This window comes from Megalobrama amblycephala, linkage group LG1 (assembly GCF_018812025.1).
Source record: "Megalobrama amblycephala isolate DHTTF-2021 linkage group LG1, ASM1881202v1, whole genome shotgun sequence".
Lineage (NCBI taxonomy): Eukaryota > Metazoa > Chordata > Actinopteri > Cypriniformes > Xenocyprididae > Megalobrama > Megalobrama amblycephala.
The window spans coordinates 25,255,327-25,273,612 of record NC_063044.1 but is presented as its reverse complement, the minus strand read 5'-3'; positions in this window follow the sequence as shown (position 1 = coordinate 25,273,612).

Genomic DNA, 18,286 nt, shown 5'->3' with positions numbered 1-18,286 from the left:
ATCAACTAAAGAATAGTTGAAAAACAAGAAAATATGTGTTTTCCTGAGTCCTGATCTTAAGTTAGTTTGGATACTGTGGTAAACCTATAGGGCGGTGTTATCAAGGCAGCCCAGAAATATTGATGATCTGAAACAAATTTGCATTTCCCTCCTTCTCGGACAGATTAAAAGGCTTTTCTCCAAGACAGTGATTGTTCCAGTTTCTGGATTGCTGCAGTTTCCCGTTCTGGTTCCGGGCTCCAGTTCCTGTTCCAGTCCTGGTTCAAGGGTCCCAAGATGTGCTAAGCTAAGTCCAACTCTACAGAGTTGTGAAGTTGCTCTCTCAAGACCCTGAAGCTCTAAAGAGAGAACACGGAAGATCTGCAAAAAGTAAATTTGGGAAGTTCGAAAACTGCAATGGAGACAACAATGACAAGCTTAGCCCCCATCTTCAAACTATCTTCTGCACCAACTTCAAAATCCTCTCATCAGAGATCCTCCAGATCTGCGTGTTCCAGACTGCCCGGATCTGCACTGACTTCAGAATCTGAAGATCCTTCCGTCTGTGTGTTCCAGAGAATAAGGATCATCAGACATCAGAACCTTCAACTTCAAAGGCTGCTTCTTCTCCATGTTCTAGGAAAAGGACCTTCTCTGTGCTTCAGGAGTTCAACGTTCACAAGTACTTAGTGTTCAAGGCTGTGAAACGGATTCCAACTCCTTTCTTCCCACTGCAACGCTGCCCAGCTCAACAAGTGGAAGACGTTACCCTCGGATTTAGCACAACAAGGCAGATGTAAATATCACTTACCAAACCTCTTTCCATAGACCTCAGCATTAGTGTATATTGTCAGTATATGATTATCTAATTGCATTAGATTTTTCATAGCTGACATCAGTTAATAACAATTGGTTTATTTGTGAATTCAGAATAAAGTTTACCTTATTTCTTCAAGAGAAACTACAGTTTATCTTTCCATAACATAAACTGCCATAGTAACATCCAGCTCATTCACTTGCATTTATCAATCTTTTTGCACTTCATCCATTCAGTAGTTGTTAGTTACTGTTGTCTATCCTTTTGTTAATATTTTTTTTTATTACACTTGTGTCTTCCTTGTGTTGATAATACAGAAAGTGGATCTACAAATTAACGATATCTCACAAATCCTTCAGACTGGTCAGATGACTAACTTCCTCCAATTTATATAACTCAACAAACTTCCATGATTGTTATTTATAGCATAGTGACTCAGTCATTAGATTTTTCGACCTAGCGACAAATCTAGCTACTACTTGGAAAAACCTTTTCTAGTTTCCTAAATTAGTCAGTACTGTCCCACATCCTACAGGTCTTATGTGGCTTTTTAAAATACAATATATGAGCACAGAGAGTGTGAGAGAAAAAACTATGAAGAATGCAAATACAACAATGACATAATGGATATGGTAACTTAATGTGCTGTGTCATCTAGTAACATTTAGCAACTCTTTGAGTAGGCTTTAGTTTGCGACAGTGACCAGCTTTTTACACCATTCATACATTAACCATTTTACATAATTAACAAAGCTTAATGGAAGGAAGAAGTCACATTTGAGCTCCTGTGCTGCGGTTTTCATTTCTGTCCAACTGCGACTTCTCTGAATAACTGGGACCAGCTTATGTACAACATTCCTTTTAAGAGCCACAGCAGGATTTGTCAAACGGATTACATCATGCAGCACTAGGAGGATTACATCAAACCAGTCAGCAGTGCATAATTTACTGATATGATGTAGTGTATGTGAAAAAAAAAATCCTCATAATTTTAGTTACCCATTCATTTCCATGGGCAAACTGGGAAAAAAAATTGCTGTGTGTAAATGAAATGAAATATATAATAAAAAACGAAATTTTTCAAATATTAAAATAAGGCTGTGTGGACATAAAAACAGTTAATAGGATGATAAGAGTATTTTTTTGTATTGCAGTGGAAGCAAAATGATTTTCAGAAAATTATAATTCAATTCAATTCATTTATTTGTATAGCGCTTTTCACAATATATATCATTTCAAAGCAACTTTACAAAAAATGCATTTCAACATTACAGTTTAGGGTAATCTATTATCAGAGTTGACTGTGTCCAAATTGTGTAATTTCAGATACAAATCACACAGTTAGCTAACAAAGTATTAATTTAAGGCAGAAAAGATGAGCTCATTGAAGTAATGAATACATGTTAACAATGATTAGGATATATTGCAAAATTTTGGAATGGTGCATGTTGATTCCGAGTTCATCCATAATCAACATTAAAAAGTAAAATGAAATAATACATGAGCAAACAGTTTAATTTGACATTTATTATACAACATTTTATATTAAAATTTGTGGCAACAAACATGAATTCAAGGGTTACTTTCTCCACCCTGCTCTGTGAATGATTAGGGGTGAGCAGGACACAACCTAACACGGGGAAAATAGTAACACACATGCTTTAGAAATTTCCACATATGCCAGTTTGACAAAAAAATTGTGTATTTACAAGTTGCCATATCAACAATATATAGAGAGAAAATTGCAGATATCACTGAACATTTAACAACAGCAAAATTAAATTTCCTACTGAAATTAATTTTTCCTCTCAGTTTTTAGTGTTTTGTGTGTTCGTCGTCAAACTCAAAAATATGTTTATTTTTAATTATTAAAAAATGCCATTTTATATGAAAAAGTTAATAATTGTATTATTATTTTTTTTTTTTTTACAAAATATTTTAGTTTGTCTTGTTTTTTTGTTTTTTGTTTTTTTTTATTAGATCAGATAACATTTTAAGCTGTCATGGTCATGTTACAATGTGCCCCTCACAAATTGCACCTATGGGGCATGTTGTCACATTTCAATTCCATTTTTTTTTTTTTTTTGGTGTAAATGAAGAAAAAAGTATGAAACAAAACCACATAATTGTACTAGACAGGTGTGAAATGAATGTGGGAAAAATAAATACTCTGAACCTAAGTGGATTTACACAAACTGAGAAAGTCAAAAAGTATCCCGCTCTACTGATGTATTCAATATGCAAAAGATGTGATTCCACAGATGTCTCATATAATCTGTATTACTGAATTTCTTGTGTCAGAATGGGAATTAATTAATGAAGTTTCCAAATCTATTCAGTATTTTTCCAAAGTGATCAAGGTTTGGCTGGTTAGCATGTCCCAACTTAGTTCATGTTAGTCCAACTTCACTAGATTTAAAGGTAATCTTTTTTTTTTTTTTCATCTTTATTTCAATTTTCTAAATATTTTGCATAAGCATATGATATAATAAAAAGTAATATTGTAATATTACATGCAATATTATGCAGTTAAGTAGCCATTACTTGGTTTTGTTGCTGTTGACCAAAAGAGAGAATAGAGTTCTAGATATATTCTGTTATGTCTGAAATATTTTTTTAAAGAGAGAGAGAGAAGAATGCTAAACTATGCCAGAGAGATTGAAAGGCAAAGTAGATAAAGAGTGTACTTTGTGCCACACTCCTCTAAATTGTAACCTCAAATCACCCTAGAGGCAAGGAAAAATCCATAGCAGCTGGCTGGTGTTTGGATCAGCCCTTTATGGACTGTTATCTCTCTTCAAGCAGTTCAATAAACACAAAGCATTTTGTTTGGAGAATGCACGAAAGCTTTACAGGCCTTAGCCATATCTATCCTTTAATTTAAAAACCTACATGAAAGCTATGTCTCTAATTATTTTCTTCATACACATTCTAATAGTAAACAGTTCATAAGTGTATGTCATTCAAACATTTTTTAAACAACATTTTCAGCTTATCCTTGGTTGGAAACAGTAAATACAAGGTATAAAGTTTTAGCTGATGTATAAATGCTTGAATGCATTTTATTAATATTACATAAGAGTGATAAAGCTTTATAAGCGTTTGTGAACCTCATTGTAAAGTGACAGCCATCTGAACCATCATTTGTGTTCTGTGTTTACTAACATTAAGTGTTTATTATTCACATTTGTGATTTTTAGTGTAAAGTATGAACTATGTGAACATTACTTGATATGTTAATATTTGTAGGCTCTTTATTAAGCTGATTTATTATAAGGTATTGCTGAACATTATTGTAAAGTATAATTCGCAGAACATTTATTAGCATTGCTGTCAATTTAACATGTTATTTAGATTAATTAATTATGGTGAAAAATAACACGTTAAAATTATTAATGCATTTAACTCACTTGCCCTGCTCCAATCCTACGTAGGTCATCTGACATTTCATACAGTTGACTGATGATAAATATGATGCAGGGCAACAACTTACTGCGTGATATGTAGTTATAATGTCCCTAAAATTGAAGATATGAAACTAAAAATGCCACTGTTTGAGTTTTTTTCTCAAATTTGCTTTATATGAGTTAAGCTGTATCACATGAGCAACGAGTGCTATTTTTCTGTCCAGAATAGCACAGTGCAAAAGTGATACAACAGTTCAATAAATAAGTTAATGTTGTGTTATTTTAGACACAATATTGTCTGTTTTGCCAACAAAAATATAAAGACAAAGCAGAACTGTTCGTAATCCATGTTTTGAACGAATCGGGAGAGCGATTCAAATACTTCATACGAAGCTGCCTGCTCTATAATCACTCACGCGGTACTTTTGTAATACACAGATCGGTCTGTGCAGTGCAGCTTCAAGTCGAACAAGCTGGTTTAATGGACCATTCATAAAGAGAACCATTTACTTCACTCCTGAATGAATTAGCTGTTTGAACGAATCAAATGAATGAATGAATCATTAAGATATTTACTGCCACCTACTCGTAGTTTTAGTACGGAAGCCCTGTACCGCATGGTGGAAAAAAAAGAGAAAACTTATCTCATTATCTAGAGATATTAAGTCGTTATTTTGACATAAGTCGTTATTACGACATATCTCGTTATTTCAAGATAAGTCGTTATTTCGACAACATCTCGTTATTTTGAGATAAGACATTATTTCAACATAAGTCATTATTTCGACTCGTTTTTGTATATCAAGTTTAATACATGACCCATGCAATTCATCGTCTTCAGTAACATGATGGCTCGCAGTTCTAGCTTTTACTGTGATCGTCACGGTTTCGATTTTTTTCCCCCACCATGTGGTTCAGGGCTTCCGTATTTTAGTTCATATATAGAGTTCTTTATATAGAGATTTAATTAAAAATTACTTTATATTTCCATATTAATAAAAAAAAAACCCATTAAAGGCATAGTCATCATTTTCCCAAGAGTAGCTATGTGTAATAATTAGAGATGCACCGATACTAAATTTCTCTGCCGATAGCGATAGCCAGTTATTCAGAATGATATCGGCTGATAACGATAGTTTGGTTTTTCTTAAGGAAAAAAATCTCTCACAAATAATGTTGCAAACTATACAGGGAACCCTCTCATTTGGTATACTACAATATTAGAGGTTACAGTTAACAACAGAGGTATACTATTCAGCTGCTGTTTATTTTCAGATATAATAATTACACTCAAATAAAAACTGAAATGTTTGTATAAAACTTGTTGTCTTCATGGCAAATTTACACAAACATATAATTCACAGTAAATAAGCTCCTTTTGTTACAGTTCACGCCTGTCCCGGACTCCGTTGCCCATAATCCTCCCTGTTCCTCACCTGAACTCACTTCCTCGTTATCGCTCCCACTTTCCCCGGATTCCCTGCACCTGGTCTTTGCCATTAGCACTCCCTTTATATTGGATTCACTCCCTGCACTCCTTGTCCATTCTTGATGTTGTTGTTTACCTTTGTGTAATGTGTGTTGGCTGTTCTGTTCCTTGGATTAATAAACCCCGTTGATTGTAGAAGTCTGATTCTGCCTCATCCCTGCTCAGCAACCACAACTGTAACAGAAGAATGGACCTAACAGTAAGTCCTTCTACAGGGATGAGAATTTTCCTGGTCCCTATCTCTCCTGTGCCTCCCAGCGAAGATGTTTCAGCGGTGGATCTTCTGCGGGATCTTTGGCAGGACGGTCGCCCGCTGGAGAGGTACGTGGAGGAATGTTCTGAGCTCTCTTGGTTGTTGAACTGGCCAGATGCCCCGCTTAACGCGTGTTTTCTGATGGGCCTGGACGAGGACACAAATCATTAGAGTGAACCTGCCTGTTTCCTTTCCCTAGTCGAGTCTATTAATCTGATTCTCTTTTTAAATGGTTCTGATTTTGAAATAGAAGAGGTTCAAGAGAAAACTTGTCTTCCTCATCCAGTCCCCTCAGAAAAACACGCGGCCTGATCAGTTCACCCACAGCCAGTTTCCTCCACATATCCCTCCAGTGGGTCTTCCCATTCTGTCCTGCCTGTTCCAAAGCCCAAACCGCCAATGAAAATGGCTGCTGCCACGTTAAAGCGACTGAACAAAGTGGCCACCGTGAAGCATAAGCCGCCATTGAAGATGGCTGCTGCCGCACCAGAGCGACTGAAGAAAATGGCCACTGCTGCAACGAAGCCCAAACTGCCTAAGAAAATTGCCGCCGCGAAGCTCAAGCAGCCACAGGTAATGGCCGCTTCCACGCCAGAGCCACTGAACAAAGTGGCCGCCGTGAAGCACTAGCCGCCAAAGATGGCCGCTGCCGCACCAGCGCCACAGGGCAAGATGGCCGATGCCACGCCCTGACCACAAAGCTTAATGGCCGCCGCGAAGCTTAAACCTTCACCAGAGGAGGACCAGTGGCTCATTGATTTTTGGAGTGAAACTGTCGCTCCATTTCTCCACGAGCCCGCTACAGTCCTTCATGAGCCCGCTACAGTTCTCCACGAACCCGCTCCAAGTCTCCAAGAGTCCGCTCCAAGTCTCCAAGGGTCTGCTCCAAGTCTCCAAGAGCCCACTCCAGTCTTCCACAAGCCTGCTCCAGTCTTCCACGAGCCTGCTCCAGTCTTCCACGAGCCTGCTCCAGTCTTCCACGAGCCTGCTCCAGTCTTCCACGAGCCCGCTCCAGTCTTCCACGAGTCTATTCCAGTCCACGAACCCTTTCCCATTCACAAACCTGATCCATTCCATGAGCCCTTCCTGCCCCCCCTGAAACTTCCAAGAAAACTTTTTGGGTGGGACACATGTGAGTGGGGCTCCTGAACCACCATGGCTGCCCGAAGCACCTGTCCTGCCATGGCATCCCATGGCTCCTGACCCGCCATGGCATCCCATGGCTCCTGACCCGCCATGGCATCCCGAGGCTCCTGACCCGCCATGACTGCCCGAGCTTCTAGACCGACCCTGGAGACCTCTGTACCTGTCTGCACCTCCCCCCTGCATCTGTGTGTAGGTCACAAGACTCAAAGGCCACTGGAGCAGGCTCGTTGGCTGCTGGAGCTGATTCGGGAACAACTGGAGCGGACTCGCTGGCAGCTGGAGCTAATAAATGTGGTTAACTACAAGTGGTTAAATACTGTAGTAAACTATCAGCATACCTATAAATTCACTTGTAGTATAGTTGCAGTACAAATGAAAAACATAGGTGTAAACTAGTTGTGTACTCGAAGTTTAATTACTGTTACACTTAACGTACACTTAAAAGTACTCTTACACATAAAAAAGTGGGCCAATTTAGTCCCAAGTAGTATTGAAATACAATACTTACATGTATACTACTAGTACATTGATATTAGTATACTTACTACATAAAGTATGCTTAAAATATACTTGAAATTCACTCGTTGGCTGCTGGAGCTGATTCGGGAACAACTGGAGCGGACTCGTTGGCAGCTGGAGCTGGCTCGAGGAAGGCTGGAGCGGGCTCTGTCCAAAATTGTACATATATATATTTTATATTTTTTCAATAACATTCAAGTGCCTTGGATTTTTATTAATTTTTATGAGCTGAATCATCCCTTACATCTAAAGAGCACCGAGATAAGGAACTCACACCCCATGCAGCACTTTTTTTTTTTTTGCATTCCTTGTTTTTATACTTTAAAGTGTACTTTCATAAGCTAATAAATGTGCTACAAGTGGTTAACTACTGTAGTAAACTATCAGTATACCTATAAATTCACTTGTAGTATAGTTGCAGTACAAATGAAAAACATAGTTGTAAACTAGTTGTGTACTCGAAGTTTAATTACTCTTACACTTAACGTATACTTAAAAGTACTCTTACGCATAAAAAAGTGGGCCAATTTAGTCCCAAGTAGTATTGAAATACAATACGTACATGTATACTACTAGTACATTGATATTAATATACTTACTACATAAAGTATGCTTAAAATATACTTGAAATTCACTTAAGTATACGTAATAAAATTAATTTGAAGTATACATATTTTTTGTGAGGGCTGCTGTACAAAATATTCACAGATGACATGCTGCTGTTGGCGTGGTTTTTGAGGTCAGTGATGGTGCATTTATAGCTGTCATAATGCCCAATATGATTTCAGACAGTCCATTAAGTGACTGCTGCAGGTTCTTTGATTTTTCCTCTGATTGATGTGGTTATGTAATATCTCTGTCATATCTGATAATACCACTATGGTCACTACAGTGATTTCCTCATTAGTACACAAAAACAGTATGCCACAGATCTAAGTTTTATTTTTCTACAATTGTATTTTTCTACGTTGTATGGTGAATTCTACAATTGACCATACAATGTTTTTCTATATCACTTATTTTTTTTCCCCTAAAGGTTACTTATAAGATATTTGAATCAATTGATCCATCTGATTTCTAAAGAGGCATGTACAGTACAACTTTGAATAGCCTTAATGTGCTTAATAAAGAGACAGACAGGGAAAAATTACAAAAACTCTCTTCAAAACCAGAAAAAACTAAAAAGAACTGATCTGCTGGTCCTACAGATCATTTTCTTCTTTTGTAACAGCACATAACAAATAAAAATAGTGCATTATCGCCATCTAGTGTTAATGTTAATTCATTTTTGGTTGATTGTTGAATGTGGTATACCTCTTCTTCTACCTTGTCCTGATCCAACTACTCCTCTGCTCCTTCATCTATTCCTCTCCCTCACCCAGACTTTTTTTTCTCTCTTTGCTCCTCTGTGTTGTTCTTCATCCACACTGAACAAATCCGACTGAAAGAGTCCTATTTTACTGTATGCCCATGTAATGGAAAGAACTTCAACACCTGTTGCAGTAATAAATAACATAAATAAACTAATGTTCTGTAGGAAATATAATAATAATACTATTTTCTAGTAATATTAACTTAAAAATAAATGTAAAAAGAAACATATTAAAAATAATTATTGAGAACGCAGTAACTTAAGCACACGCAACACGCCATTCCCGGTTCGCCCCACCCCTACCTCACAATGACAACAGCAGTCTGTCACTGAGAAGTGCATCATTTTTAGGTATGTTCACAAACATGTGGAACTTTATGTTTTTGACTATTGTAGTTAATGGGTGAGATTAATTAAACGTGTTTAACGACGTTAAGGATTTGACCACCACCAACGCCTGATTTTGATTTTCAATATTTTAATGTGCTAGGCACTGGATTTTGAACCATGGTAAAGATATTTGTAGCCAGATTTCACGATTCCTCAATTCATTTTGAGTGCTCGATTTCGCCAAAATATTAAATAAAAAGTAAAATCATAATTAGACTATTTTCTAAGGCTTCACAATATATTAAACAATTTAAAAGATGATAATATAGCATTACATTGTGCTGTCATATATAAACCAGGGGCGTTTCCTCCTAGGAGGCAAGGGAGGCAGTGCCTCTTCAAAAAAAAAAATAGGATGAAAAAAAATCCATATTACATACAAAACAACACAAATATTACAAATTATGACATTAACAAGAGCGCAAATCACTCGTATTTCTAAAGGAACACTGCCCAACAGCGACACCCGCAGGTAAAGTTACAGCAGGAGTCATGCCTCCCTTTGCTCTCATAGAAAACCATAGAAAACCATTAGACCCCCGGTGTGCGGTGGGTTTTGTGGGGAGTAATTGAGAATGAATGGGGGGAAAGTCACGTGAGAGGAGGCAATGTCTCCATCGCGCTATGATTGGATGTAATTGGTTATGATTGGATATGAATGTTTTGTGCGTTAAATCCCGCCTCTTGTTGATGTGCACGTTCCGAGCGTCAGTTTGAATGAATAAATGATGTCATCAATGGGAAGACTAATTGAAAAGTAAGTAAACAGATCACCCAGTTAGATATCACTGCTTTATGTCATGTCAAAATCAAACTTGAAATAGACTAAAAACATGATGACTGCAGGTTTTTTTTTTTTTTTTGTGCAATTAGCTTGGTGAAATTAAAAATACAATTCGTGTCTGTGACAGACGGTGTTTATGGAGCATGACTGATGATCCAAAATAGCCTAAGTTGACTACTGAAAAGAAAAACATACCTGTATATATTGTTTAAATTATTATTGCCTTTAGTTATTATTTTGGAATGAATGTAGAAATGCTTAAAACACTAACTTTGATAAATAGAACATTTATAACAATACATTGTTAATGTAAAATTACAAAATAGAATTGTATTTGGTTTCTTTTTTGATGTAATGTAAAATAATGTTCATTTAACAAGGAAGATGTGTCAATGTTAAGAGTAATGCACATGAATTTACATTTGATTCATAAATAAATAAAAAATGTGCCTCCTCATTTCAGAACACCACTAGGAGAATGCTGTTTCTAAATGTTCACTGTGGTTTCAAAATAAAAATTTAAACCCTCTCTCTGACTCTGCATGTTTTGATAACATGTTCTTGTTGAAGAAATTACAGTGAATGCAGCATTTATATCATAAATTTTGTACGTTTTGATCCCTAAATGTACAAAAAATAATGGATACTGATATTATTGGAATTCTGGGTCCGTGTACGTTTTGATAGTTTGTTTTCCAATTTGAAATGAAACACGCAGAAACGAGAAAACAGTCGTTTCCCATTTTTTCGTTTGTTAAAAAAAACGGAAAAACAAGATTTTGACTCGATTTTCGTTTTTTCGGGTCATGGATAGAAAACGGAAACACGACTTCAAAACTCGTTTTCCACATGTGGGCGGTCATTACACGCCCCTTTCAGCCGATTGGTCAATGAAATCTGAGCCAGTGACGTCATCTTCAGTTCGTTCAACAAAATAACAGTCTCTCCTGCTATATCAGTAGATGTCATAAATCGGCTTTCTTCTGTGCAACCTAACGGGTATTTCACAGACATATTTATTTCAGAAATGTTAATCAGCACACAGACTGTTGTAATGCGGTTTGTAGTTTAATATGCATGCTGAAACTGCGCTACCCACACAGAGGAGCGGATGAAAAGCACAGATTTAAAAAAAAAAAAAAACAACTAGTTTTTATTTTATTCTATTTTGAATAAATAGAATAAATCACAATAAATAAGTAGTGTAAGCAGTTTTGAAAAACGAACAATAGCTCATCTCTCTATTTATTTTATATAGCCTAACATTGCCTGCTGAATATATAGGCTAATGTTATACCATTTGGTTAAAAGATTGAGGGAATATGTAAAGATCAAACATTAAAGATCAAAATTACAGCTACATAGCTATTTTAGTTATGACAAAAATAATATAAATAAAACGAATTAATTTAAAGCTGAACTGAAACAGAAACCGGCGTTATAACTACCTCTCTAATTTGACACAAATCCAAATGTTTCAATATTCACGATTTGGAGGCTAAACTATATTTATTATTTGAACGCTTTTATTGTATAGCCTACAGACTACTTAAAATGAGCAGTGTAACTTTTTATATATTTGGTTGAATAGGCTATGTTATTTTGACAGTTAACAGGCTGTGATGTCAGGTTACTAAAACTGATGTGTGTGCGCGTTAGGCGCCGACGCGTTCACTTGAATTTTCTTATAAAAGCGGAAACAACTTAAAATACTCAGACATTTATGGTCAAATATATGTAACACCATTCGAATCTGCGAAGGGTTAAATAGGCCTATTATTTTTGTACACTCACAATAAAAACAAAACACTGCTCGTAAAATAAACAAAGAAATTTTCTGCCGTCTCGGTTTCCTTTCTGTGAACGTCTCAAAAATTAACCGACACTCATATTGTCGCATTTTTTTCCCCTTTCATTTTGGTAATATGTTAATTACTTAAGTGAAATAAATTTCGCGCATAGGCTATTTATTCGTTTTATATAATTGAATCCTTTTTTTCTCCGTTCACAGAAGCGCGGCAGGTGCGTGATGATGATGAATCCTCATGTTCTGTTGTTTATTCTGCTATTTGTTCATGTAGGCTAAAACTAACCCCCTGGGATTTTTTTAATGATTCACAGACATTTATCATATATGCATACAGTAAATTTTCCCGCTGTTTAAGCCACGAATATTTACAAAATAAAATAATTACAAAGATAATAAAAGATAATAAAATAATTACAAAGATAATAAAAGTTCTATGTTCAATATACAAGAGTTTTTGTTTTGCTGTTGTCCACTAAAGCAGCTGACGCAGAATCGCCAATTGCCGTTAAATCGAAATTGAAAGTAAAATGTTCAGGGCCATTTAATTCATTCAAAAGCGAAGGAAAGACAGAAAAAGTGAGGATAGCAAGTAAACTGTGACGTATAATAATGTTCACTGTGTTCATAAAAGTGTTTAATTTAAGAGATAAAATCTGCATGGCCATTTATAAGTAAGGAAAACTAAAAAGGCCCCCGATGGTGATACCGTTATTAGGTGTTGCCACATAGTGGATAGCCTATTTTCTAATATGACTTCATAGTCTACTATATAGCCATGCAAGGAATGCGTCTGCTAAATGATTGAATTTAAATGTAGACTATAAAATGTAAACAAAACATTAAAATAAGAAAAAAAATGAGTCCAGTAGCCACTGATCTATAGAGAATAGTCTATCATTATGTATATAGCCTATTGATCGGTGGTAGTAGCCCAAAGGATGTCATGCGCTTGGTAACAGCATTTACATTTTACATTTAAAAAAAAACATGACAGCTTAAAAACGACTTAATTAAATTTACTTGGTTTTTAACTTTTTTTTATCTGTGCAAACATATTTCTGTGAAATACGCGTTAGGTTGCAGAAAGCCATTTTACATTTAGCGGCAGAGGACTATTATTTTGTTGAACGAACTGAAATGACGTCACTGGCTCAGATTTGATTACCAGTCGGCTGAAAGGGGCGTGTAATGAGCCCACTTGGAAAACGAGTTTTAAGTCTGTTTCCGTTTTCTATCCGTGACCCGAAAAAAACGAAAATCGAGTCAAAATCTCATTTTTCCGTTTTTTTTTAACAAACGAAAAAACGGAAACGACCGTTTTCTCGTTTCTGCATATTTCATTTCAAATTGGAAAACAAACTATCAAAACGTACACGGACCATTCTGCGTGCTTTTTCGATAAATCTGTTTGCAGTATGGTAGGGGGTCCGTGTATCTTTTGGTCATTCGTTTTTTGATTTAATAATGAAATCGGATAATGAAAAACGGCACCTTTTTGTTTTTCATTTTTTTTTCAAACAAAACGAAAACAAAATTCGGCTTATTTTTCGTTTTTCGTTCAGGGGTAGAAAATGAATAAACAACTTGAATATTTGATCTCAACATTGCGGGAAGAAAGCCCCTTTCTGCGATTGGTCAACCAAACATTAAACTGTGCCGTCACAGTTCTCCACAGTTCAGAGCAGCAGATATAGTCCTTCGCTGCGATGGATTTAACGCGTTTATTGCAATATAATCACTTTTAAAGTACATTTAATCTTAATCTCTACCTCTTGATCTCTATCTCTCAAACAGCCAGAATAACGAATGTTTGAGACACAAATCGAGGCAGTCTGTAGAGGCTTTCTTCTGTGTGTCCATAAAAACGCGTGTTTAGCTCAGAAATATTATTATCTCAGATATAATAATTAAATAATAATTAAATAATAATAATAATAATTATATATTATATAATAATAATAATAATAATAATTAAATCCATCGCAGCGAAGGACTATTACCCCTCGTTTACAATGCACGCGTGTGCGTTGCGTTACGGCTCCGGCATGGTTTTGTTCCGTCTTCTGAACGGTGTCAACTCACACCAGAAGCATTTCAAAAGCGAAGCGATTGGATTCGCGAGACCACGAGATTTGCCTGTCTGACGTTGTTTTCGTTGATTTTTTTCATGTTTTAATGGCTAAATTGTTATATATTGTCCGGTTTATTGCTATGCCATAATTTATTTTGCTGTAGCTATACAGATGAAGTTAATAATAATCTTACACTTAATATTCCAGTTATGGACAACAAAAACAAAGAAATTTCAAGTTTTTCAACTTCGAATCTCTTGTCGTCAGTTTCTGGCATAGTGAAGTGAAATATGAGCGGGAGATTGCTCAGGGTGATTATTTTGACTTTATTTTGTATTTGAGCTGCGCGTCTTGGACGCGGCGTCCGTCAAAAATAGGCGAGGTGCCTATCTTTAGCGAAGCGGCGCGGCGAGCCGCTTCTGGGACGCTTCTCAAACGCACCGCGCCGCGACTGGTGTAAACACGAGCATTGAGTGGCCGCGTATCAGCTCCGGTAGCCTCGTCGCAGCCGTAACGTGCCGCACATGCGTGCAGTGTAAACCCGGCGCGGTGCGTTTGACGCGCAGCTCAAATACAAAATAAAGTAAGTAAATAAAGTGGTCTCGCGAATCCAGCCGCTTCGCTTTTGAAATGCTTCTGGTGTGAGTTGACACCGTTCAGAAGACGGAACAAAACCATGCCAGAGCCGTAACGCAACGCACACGCGTGCAGTGTAAACGAGGGGTCATTCTGCTGCTCTGGGGTGAGTTTCCCGAAAGCATCGTTGGTAAACCATGGTCGTAAGTCCCATTGAACTCTATTGGTAACGACGGAACTTGCGACCATAGTTCGCTTTGGGAAACGCACCCCAGAACTGCGGAACAACTGATGACGGCACAGTTTAATGTTTGGTTGACCAATCAGCGGAAAGGGGCGTTTCATTCCCGCCCACATGTTGAGATCAAATATTCAAGTTGTTTATTCATTTTCTACCCCTGAACGAAAAACGAAAAATCAAGCCGAATTCTTGTTTTTCGTTTTGTTTGAAAAAAAAAGAAAAACAAAAAAGGTGCCGTTTTTCATTTTCCGATTTAATTATTAAATCAAAAAACGAATGACCAAAAGATACACGGACCGGTAGGTCTGCGATATGATTACCAAAATGATTTTATATTACAAAACAAAAACATTATAGTTCAAACTTATATTAGTTTAATCCATTTTAATTAATTTAAAAACAAAAATAAATTGTAAAACTGGAATTTATTTTTTTAAATGTGGTCGGCATATCGTGGGCCTCATTGCATTCGTGACGGGCCACAGTTTGAGAACCACTGCACTACAGTGATGCTGGTGATGCATTTAACTGTCATCATTATGTGTAACAACTTTCATTTATAGATCATTCTCTTACACTGAGAACACATGGGGAACCGGTTTACCTGGAGGGCTGAGAAAAGTGGATCCCCTGTATTTAAATGGAATAAGGAAAATGTGCAATATGTGCATTAGAACTTTTTTTTTTTTTTTTTTGGCAAACATCAATCACAAACCAATCACTACCAAATGCCGGGCAAAATAGAACAAGAGATGCAAACTCAAGAAGATTTTATTGGCCTGCCATGTCACAGAATATATTGACAAATGGGTAATAATAACAGTAATATTTCTTTTACTTCAGATTTGTTGTGATTAGTTTAATACTCTCTTTATAAGCTAATTGACTTTTAATAATTTAAAATTCAACAAACCACAATTTTTGTGAGCCTAACACCTGCTTTCACAAGGTGGCGCAGTCAGTGTGAATAATGGCAAGGCAGTAGATCCTCTCTGAAACAGGGGACTTTCTAACAGGACTACAAACCAATTGAGGTGTGGATTCTTTTAAAAAACAGATATGAAACGAGTATGGACAAATACGAAGTTCTGTCATGAAACTCTAAATGCGCAGGCTAATAGGTTCTTATCTCAACCTGCTAGTAATCACATCATTAACTATAGGACACAGATGATTGGTTCCTGCTGTATTAGTAGACAATGAGCTTGCGTGCTCAATCCAATACATGAGTAGCATTTACCTTTGCAGTGCAGCGCGCTTTCAGAAATCATCTGAAATTCAACATCTAAGATAAGTATACAGGTTTTAATGCTATATCACTGTGCGTTTTTGCATAGTCTGCTCTATTGATTCCTTATGTCATGTCAACAATCCTGTTTTAATGAATCAAAACACAAACAATGTTTTCACCTTATTTACACACTAAGTATGTGAGCAGCTGTATTCGGATTTATATTAAGCATATTTCATAACTACAGGACAAACAGCGATTTATGCCAATGTCGGATATGTTATCGTCATCTTATTAATAGATTTCACCAGTGTTCAAACTATACCGTGGACTTTGGGGGATCCCACTTGTTTTTGTTTTTTTTATAACAAGGAAGGGCGGGATGTGTTTGTGCGCTTGCACGTGCCTCAAAAGAGGCATTAGAGCAACACAAGGTTAGAGGGTTTGACTAGGGCTGGGCGATATATCGCATGCGATTGTCACGCGCGTTTCGTCAGTAAAGCCGGTTCCCTGATTACCACGAAATCGCCATCACCTGTTTTCAAATGGAGCGCCATTCAATCGCATGCGATATATCGCCCAGCCCTAGGTTTGACAATGACGATTATCAAATTATGATAAATCATTATACTATTTATTTGCTCAGGTGGTTGTGGGGGGTTTCTTTTCTCATCTCAATTAGCCTGCAATGTGTTACCATTTGTTAAACCCACACGTAATGCAAGTTGTAATTGGATATGTTTGAGCCTTTTGGCCCAGGCACACAGTCATAGGCCACTGGAGTTAAGCCAGTCGGCGTGGTAGCCCAGGCACAGTCTAATAGGCCACTAGAGCCAAGCCTTATAGCCCAAAATACTTAGTTTAGTGACATGGATACACTGGTATGTAGGCACATATGTAGCTAACACCATATTAAGACACCAGCGACACCCCTTAAAAAAGGTGGTACACTGGTTCACATAGGGCTACACTGTGAGATGCTTCACACACCTTATATGCACCTCATGGCAGCTTACAGTACATGTCTAACAGCTAGGTCTGCTTGGGGGGAATAATGCATAGGCAGATTTAGTCCGCCAAGACCAAGCATAGCTAGCATACACACAGTTCCTATGGCTCTTCGGAGCAGCAGCAGTACATATGTTTTGGCGGTAGATCTGCTGAGGGGTGAGGGCTGAATCATCATCTTGCCTTCTGTGATGGGGGATTTTCTGACATACAGTACACTTAGCTTGTATTGTTCAAATATTATGTCACTTGCTCTGTTGGGCAGTAATTGTCATTGTACGTTATATTGTACAGCAGCAGCATGTCTTACTTGCTCACAGCAGCGTGCCATGTATTTATTATTGGCAGTAGCAAGTCCTGTACTTGCTCTGCAGCAGCAGCAATAATCAACAGCAGCAGCAGCAATAAAAGCGACAACAGCGTAGCAGATCTATTCTGCCAAGACCAAAAATATCAACATTGTCATACCCATTACCATTCCAAACACTCCGAGAGTTGTCATGACAGAAATATAATTGAAACTGAGGGGAATATATGTACACATTAACTGAGGAACAAGACACAGGAACATAACTTTTTTATATTTACAGCCCTTTTAGCTGTTAGGCATGGACCTATTGGCAAACTGTCACTGGCAGATGATGGTAATCAATATATTTATCATCGATTACCTCACAAAGTGGCCCCAAGCATACCCATTGAGGTCTAAAACTGCCAAAGAGGTCACCGAATGTTTAATTAAACCCGTGCATCTGTTCTAAGCTCTTAAAATGGTCCTAATGGGCTTGTGGAAAGGACGAATGCCACAATACAAAAGTGCCTTTATATGCTGAATTATGATATTGCATTTATATTTGGCAGATACAGTATCTTCAGCCAAAATGTTCCCAAGCAAACATTGCATTCTAAGTATAAATTCTATTAATTTATGCATTCCCTGACAGTTATTTCTAGTGCCATGCTCTCTACTGTCTGTGTAACAAAGGGATAAAAGAAGTTAGATGGAGATGTGTATCTAAATATAGGGTGTGATAGTTTTATAAAATTAAAACATAAACAAAACCAGAACCAGAAGAAAACGGGAACACAGGTATATAGCATCAACATATACATGTACATTTAACAACTGACATGAGAACAAAGGAAACACAAGGACTATAATGCAGATGAGGGTAATTTATAAACAAGGGAA